Source organism: Syngnathus scovelli, chromosome 13 (genome assembly GCF_024217435.2).
Source record: "Syngnathus scovelli strain Florida chromosome 13, RoL_Ssco_1.2, whole genome shotgun sequence".
Taxonomy (NCBI): domain Eukaryota; kingdom Metazoa; phylum Chordata; class Actinopteri; order Syngnathiformes; family Syngnathidae; genus Syngnathus; species Syngnathus scovelli.
The window spans coordinates 13,434,737-13,442,790 of record NC_090859.1 but is presented as its reverse complement, the minus strand read 5'-3'; positions in this window follow the sequence as shown (position 1 = coordinate 13,442,790).

Sequence of the window (8,054 nt, the reverse complement as noted above, 5' to 3'; positions counted from 1 at the left end):
TAGGATTTTTTTTTCTTAAGGGGAGTTGCGGGGTTTTACCTACCAATTTTTTTTGACAACACTAATAAACATTTATTTTATGTTCCCTACAAGTGATAGGATAAAATGTAGGGAAAAAAAGTTTTGAAAAAGTCAAGCCTGGCATCTGAACATTACTTGGGGAGGGGCGGGGGCAGTGCACTTGTTATATTCTACTCCTACTAGATTCCATGCAGTGTCTTTTGATCCTGTGGCATTTGAGTGAGACATCCTCCTCAACATTTCCTTTTTGACATTTGATATATGCCTGCGCTTAGTAGCGCCTCTACACCCCTTCGTTCCTTTTGTGTGACAGTCAGATTTGTTGCCGCTCACCATGATCTCCATAACTCACTCGCCATCAGTGGCATGCGAAGTGGCATCGCAGACAGAGCTGTATGCCTCACAGCAGATAGCATGCATTATTCATGGGGCTTCCGCTCCCCGGCGAATAACAGTTGCCGCTCTGAAGCCCTTCACCAGAAACGCCCTCGGAAGAGGATGTTAAACTATAAGCTAAATGATGACATTAAATTTAGCACGGTAAATTGTGGGGTGAGGTAGCAATTTCAAGGCAGCCACTCTACAGCTACAGAATAATAAATAAAAAGAAAGAACATAGAGATCAGTCAGAAAAGTCATAAATGAATATTTGGTTTTCCTCTTCCTGTTTTGCTTCAAATTTGCATCAATTCGCAAGAAGGGACTCAGCAACAAATCTTTTTTTTTCACCCCCCTCACACAAAGCAGCTTAATTTGATGTGACACTTAAATGTGACATTTGATTCAGTTTCGGGACGGCATCTTGCTCGTCTCAGAAAGAAGCGTTGCCGCTCCAAATCGGTGTAATCTCGATGTATAGCACGTTTAAATCTCGTCTGATGAGGATTTTTTTTTTTTTTTTTGCCAAAAATAATGATGTAACATCTTTGCAACCTACACGAGGAGCATCATCTGCTTTCCCCATGTGCTCCCAACAGGATTAATTTTTTTTTGTGCTTTCTCTTAAAAAATAGTCCGATTTTTCTTTTCTTACATTTCTAATAGCTTTTCCAATGAATTATAGCACCCAGTTTTCATCTCAGACATCTCGACTCACAAAAAAATAAAAAACTGGGGAGCTTATCTTAAATCCGGCCAATAGTTTCTGTGACTATTTCTCTTCAAAAATTGCTGACCTTCCCCAAATCCATACCTGCTCCTTAAATATCCTGACTGTGTCATCTCGCTGGCAAGTTTCACAAAGCCAAACAAATTTGCTGATCCAGCAGCTGCTCACCGTTCTGCTACAGTTTCCAGTTACACAACTCGGAACGGTTCACTGCAAAATTGCAGAATATTATAATCGCACGGCAATTATCTCGTGCGATTAGCAAACAACACAACTGTACTGTCGGAATCTTTCGTGCATGAAAGTTTCTGTTCGTCCTTCGGCATTCCTATATGTCCGCAAAATGGACTCAAGGTAGGCCTAGCAGATGGCGCAACAACATGTCTACGAATGTTTGAACATTGTAGAATATCCTTGAAGCTCTGACATAAAAGGCGTATTTTAAAAAAAAGAAAAAAATGTGTCATCTGTTTGTCAGTGGTGGTGACGAGTCTTTCAAGCTGTTCAAATGGCTCCTTTTCAAATGTCACCACAAGCCACTGCAGGTTTACCGCATTTTTCTTTGTTTATGGGTTCCATCAAAAAGCGCAACGTCAGAATTTTTGCCCTTCAAAATCCTTTCAACTGAAACAATAAGTGAATCTTTGTCAAATAGCAAATGAAGGCAAAGAGGCTTGCCAGCTGTTCTTTGGAAGTTAAAGCTGGAGATTCTCCCCGTCATATTTCACGGCAATGAGTCACTCTGAAGACTGCGGCAATCTCATTTGTCAACATTTCCCAGCGCTTCGCTTCTTCCAGCGACAAAGTCAAAGTGATTGCTTGGACGTGCTAAAAGTAGATAAGCAATTTCTTTTTGACAAAAGTCTTTTCAGTCCTCGCCACCAGCTTGTAAATGGAGCATAATGAGTAGTTAGTGTTCTCTTTTTTTTTTGCCATTCCCTGATTATTTCGGATGAAATATGCGCTTTGCACTTCAAGGTACACAAAGCGCTTTTAACACTCACACAGAAAGCGATTGTTCTCTTTATGAATAAAAACAAACGGACTGGAATAAAAGGGAACAGAATATATTACGTACACCGGCTGCTATTCGGCCGCTGAAAAGATTTTAAAATCGTGTTTGTCGATAAATTGCTGAATGCTTTTGGTTCCGATTACATAAAAGCAATGCGAAAGGATTAAAAAAAAACAGGAGCCCACAATTGATGGCAAACATGCCGAGTCAGCATTTATCTGTTATGCAAACAGAACTAAAATTAGCAGCAAGGGTAAACGTGGCCACTGATCAATAGTATTGATTTGTGAAAAAATAAACTTCGGTTTTGCCGTCAGGTTAAATATTCCTCACGCAGAGCCCAGTTCGTACACTTAAGTGAGTCCGTGCGAACTAATGACTGGAAAGATTTTATCCTTAGTCGACACAACGCTGACTACTGTTGCCTTAAGCAATCTGGATGGCTATTAACTTTTATTTTTTTATTTTTTTACAGACACTGATGTTATCTCAATAGATTGCATTTTAATATGCTTGTAACTCTCGTTCACATCTGTCTGCCGTGCTGCGATTCATTCTCCTTGTAGTCATCCATCTTGTCTACCACGTGGCGTCTTTAAGGTTACGGGTGAGATTCGCCGTTTAGTCTTTCCCCCGAAACAGCCCAGGTTAGCAAATTTACAATGCAATGAATGATTCTGTTGTTAACCTAAAATCAAAAGCTGAAATATTTGCATTGCAAATATTCGTTGGAGTTTAATCAAACCCTTTGAATGGAAACACCAAAGGAATTGTTTTGGCTTTACAAAAAGGATGTTACTTTTCGCGTCTCAATATATGCCAACATTTGTTTGATTCCAACACTCATAGATTAGATAAATCCAGTGCTAAATCATTCAAAGATTCTGTTCCACCTCTATTTGACACAGCCATGTTTGTTTTTCTCAGTTTTCATTTGTTTTGCTTTCTTTGTGCCACCGTGCGATGACTGTGGCCCTGAAAATACAGCAAACTCCATTATATTGGTGTCAAAATCTTTTCTCACTCTACTCAAGCAGACATAGTTGAACAAAACCGCAACATGAAACAAGAGCAAGCAACGGACAACACAAGCTGCCAATCCCCCAGATGGCACATTACTGCACAAATGCCCTAAGCTGAGGATGATGCGTAACGTGAGAAGAAATCTCCGAGCGGCACCGAAAAAGCACACTTCATCCTTCCTCTCGAGGGGAACAGTATTTTTCTAAATTAGAAGTGATGTATTCAAAAACCTCTGATCCATGCGAATCATTACTCCCGAGAGATTGGAAGCAAACAAACCAATGAGCAGCAAATGGTGCAATCGCTAAGTTAACACGTGTACGCTAGCGAAAGATGTCGCTGGCATCCATTCAGCCAGGATTGGTTGAAATGAAAGCGGAGAGAATGGAACCTTGGATTCGGTGCAAAGCAGAGATAACAAAGGCAAACGCTAAAAGCGTAGCCTCTCGGTAGAAAATGAAAAGCTTTTCCATCAACTGTGCAATCAGGCGATAGCGATTAACTGGACGTTATCGTCGTATGACGAGCATCATTCGTCGGGATTTCAACGGGTGGTTAAAGCTATTGTGGGGACACGCGTGTGGATCTGCTCCAAGTAGATTTCAGGGCTCTCTGGAAGGTAACATCCCTTCAACGTTGAGAATCGAGATGATGAAGGATTTTACAGAAAAACGTCATGCCTAAAAACAAACAAACAAACAAAACCAAAACAAATAAATAAATAAATAAATAAATAAATAAATAAATACATCTTATGAGACCTTAGCTCATTTGGTTTTAGCCACTGGGCTGTTTTTTTTTTTTTAATAATGGAATTAGGTTGTCTCATGCCAACCATTATGCAGCTATGTGTAAATGCTACTTTTATTAGCAAATATTGCTTTTGCTTTTTATTTTTATTGTCCTTCGCAAGTGTTTTTTTTAATTGCCCTCTGCAAGTGTTTTTTTTCACTTTAATTGCATATCTTGATATTTAAACCTACTATCTAAAAGCTCCAGATCATATATTTGGAAGTACACCATGTAAATATGAAAGCACCTCTCTCCAGGGAAAATTGTTCCTTCAGTGGAGGCTGAAGATAAGTAAAAAAAAAAAAATGAAACGACGGAATAAAACGGGATTTCACTCAATCGATCATAAACCTTGCTGGCAATCACGCCGTGTGAACAAAATGGATCTCAAAAGTTTTTGGGTTTACTTTAGCTTGTTAGACTTCTTTGCCATTGCTGAATTTTTTTTTAACTGTTCTTTAGCAAGCATACAATCTTGCAGAAAACAATTTATTTATGTATTTATTTATTGTCGTGTACGCTGGCTACCACACACAGCCTTAAATAAATAATTCAAATACAAACAGCAATCTATTGTTTTATGGTTGTGCTAATAATTAGTGACTAAGTTAAATTCAAAGTGAAATGAAAAAGCCTTTTAGATGTGATACATTTTGTTCACATGAAAATAATAGTCAGCTCCCTTTCTTCTTCTTCCCAGAAACTCAAAGACACAATTGTATTTATGTCCACCGACTGGCTACCTGTGACCAAGCCAATTGCTCTCTGCAAGGGTTTCCATGGCGATGGACTTTCACAGTTATACTGTGGACTGTCTTGGCATTAAGTGACTAAGACCATAAGGTAATTTTGAGACTTTATGTATAACCAGCAAATCATTTTCTGGCCTTTTAGAGCATATAATAAAAATCCCGTTCATGAAGAGTCCAATTTAATCCTCTCTAATTTGCAAATGGCTCATTTGCAGAATGCACTTAAGTGGTTCCCAACTGGTTCTTTTCTGAGAAATCTGGATTCATAAAAGATTCACATTGCAGCTCATGGCCTGGACATATACTGGACTGCACTGAGAAAATATTTTTATTTTGTCCTTGACCCACAAAAAAATAAATAATAATAATCACAATTTTGCAAGCATCCATGTTGGTGGTGGTCCAGAATTTTTCTAATCATCTGACAGGCTCAGACTTGTCTTCATTACATTTACAGGGTTTGTGTCAAGGTCACAACCCGTCCTTGAGTTTCCTTTTCCTCAACTCCTTTTGAGTCCCGTTATGTAATGAGCTTGCTTTATTCCCCGTGGACTTAATGTCATTAAGGAAATGTATTACCTGGATCCTCCTCCCCACCTCTCACTTTCATTTGTTCAGCTTTGTGCATCTAGAGCAGGCCATTAGAAATCCATTACGGGATATTTTCCGATGAGAATAGCAGTCAGATGACCTCATTTATTTTCCAAAGAAACGGGACAACATCGGCAAGCAGATTTCGATTCAGGGAGCTTCGCAACTTCACAAGTAGATCACTTTTGTTTTTAGCCTTGTCGCCTAGCAATTTGCTATTTTATTAGCATAACTCACAATTAAGCTGCTTAGCGAAATTTCTCCACTATTGTCTAATGAATTACTCATTTTTAATTTTAGGCCCCTAATTTTAAATAATTTGGCTGTGCTTGCTTTGACAAAATCCAAATCTAGATCAAATTCAGTTAATATCATTTGATACTTCTCCAGATTTAATATAAAATGTCAATCCACGCATGCTAAAAATTGACTCATTATGATACTTTTACTCGGAGAGTGGATCTGAGATTTTTGTTGAACTGTCGGTGAACTTTGTCAGCATTAACATTCTTTTAGTAAGAGCTGATGTAAGGCGAGCGGAGATATGAGCGAAGACGCAGGCTGAATATTTGGCACATTCCAAGGTCAAAAAGCACTTACGAGCGATGCATACATAAAATCTCAATACTATTTCTATTTTCCGATGTTCTATTCATGCAACATAATAATGTAGTTAAATGTGTTTTCATACCATTATTTCCACTTACATTAAAAAGATTGCTCACAAAAGGGAGACTGACTAAGTTGAGACATCAAACATCTTACATTGGGGAAAGTTTGGCAGCAAAATAGTTGCACTTAAAGTGAAATTAAAGTTTTATAACACACATCTGCCACTAAACTACTTACATTGTTTTCATCGTGCATGAAAGAATGTTGCCGGGGGGGGCTTTTTTTTTTTTTTAACTACTGGATCATAGTGGAAATTTTTTCCTTCTCTGCCAACAGGACGCCTTTCCATGCATGTTGCTACTTACAGTTAAGTGCAGATTTTAAGCAGCAGGTGAACGACACATGAATTATTGCATAGCGTAACGACGACAGAATCCGAACGGTGGGAGAAGCGATTTGAATAACACGAGCGAGCGCACATTGTGACCGTATGGAGCAGCTGAGGCTTGCCGAGATGGAAGACAGATGTTCCAAAATGTGGCCTTGTAAAAAAAATAAAAAAAATAAATAAATAAACAACAACAAAAAAACGGAAGGAAGTTGTTGTAGCATCCGTGTTTTGATTCTTGATCAAGACGGAACCTTTTTGTTTTTGATTATTTATTTATTTATTTATTTATTTATTTATTTATTTATTTATTTATATTTATTTATATTTATTTATTTACATTTATTTACATTTATTTACATATTTATTTACTTATTTAATTTATTTATTTACTAACCAGCATTTAATCATCATTCCTTGTAAAAAATAGATTAACACAGAAACCCAATCTCCTCAACGTGTCACCTCGGGGGTGCTGGGTGCACGGCCTCTAAACAAAAATGATGTTGGAGAAATCTCATAGCAGTAATATAATCATGCGTTTGAATAAATAAAGAGCTGCTGTCTGGGTCAAAAGGTTTTTTTTTGAGAGCGCCGATGGAAATTGAGTCTTGGGGAAAATCAAAAACCAGTAGAAGAAGATGGAGAAGGTCGGGTGGAGGGGCATGACTAAGTTTTGCACTTCTTCAATGGCATGAAACCAACGTTTGTAACTCTCCCACACGTCTCGTTAAATAATAAATATTTGGACTATCTTGTTCACTTGATGTGTTTGCTGGCATCACAGTTGCCTCATGTAATAATAACACAGGTGAATGTTTCCGTGACCGATGCTTTCCGGCGCCGGTGGTTATTTTCATGCGGCTTACCACTCAGCGGTTATGTCAAACGTGTTATTTCAAATGTTTACCCATTTTCAAGGAATGATGGCTTTTATTCAGATTTACAAAGGATGTTTTCCATTGAAGGAATTTCTAAAGGCTGTCCTTCATGTTACAGTTTTTTTTTATGACTCTTATACACGTGCTCCTGTTGACCTTTTTAAGCAAACTCGACCTGATTGCGTTCACAGAATGGCACCTTGCGGAAAGCAACTTTTATTTCACTTGCAGTTCGCTGCCTCATTTACGATAGGGGAAAAAAATAGACGCGAGATTCACTTAGTCTCGTATGGTCATTAAATTGACAGTAGGCCTCATTGAACCCCCAGCGTAGTATAATAAGAAGCCAATTCTCTGAAATAAAAAAACAAAGAACATTTTGGGCTCAACAAAGATATTTTAAAAATGTGACGCTTTATGTTAAGATGATGAATGTCGACAATTTCAGCATCGAGACTCATTTCATCGTGTTTCGTCTTATTTCTTCAAACTCTGTTTTCTAAGAACTGTCTCAAGTGCGTTGCTGTTTTTGCAATTTCACTTGAACCAACTTCCAAGAAGAAATTTGGTAACTTGTTCCAAATTTGATCTTCTACAAACTAACTCAAGTGGTTCTCTTCCATTAACCTTCAACTTGTCATTGCATTGTTGCATGCTTTGGCTTGAACAAAATGCTTGAGTGGTTTCTTGGCTCTGCATGTATGTTGAACCGCTTGGACTCGTTCACAGCTTGATTCGATCTTAATAATTGATCAATACGTGTCGTGCTGCTTTCTGGTTAACTGAACACTCATATTGTATTTTGAATCATGGATGATTTTACACTAAGCGACCACAACTTTTGATCCACCTGCAAAATCTGTTCCGACCC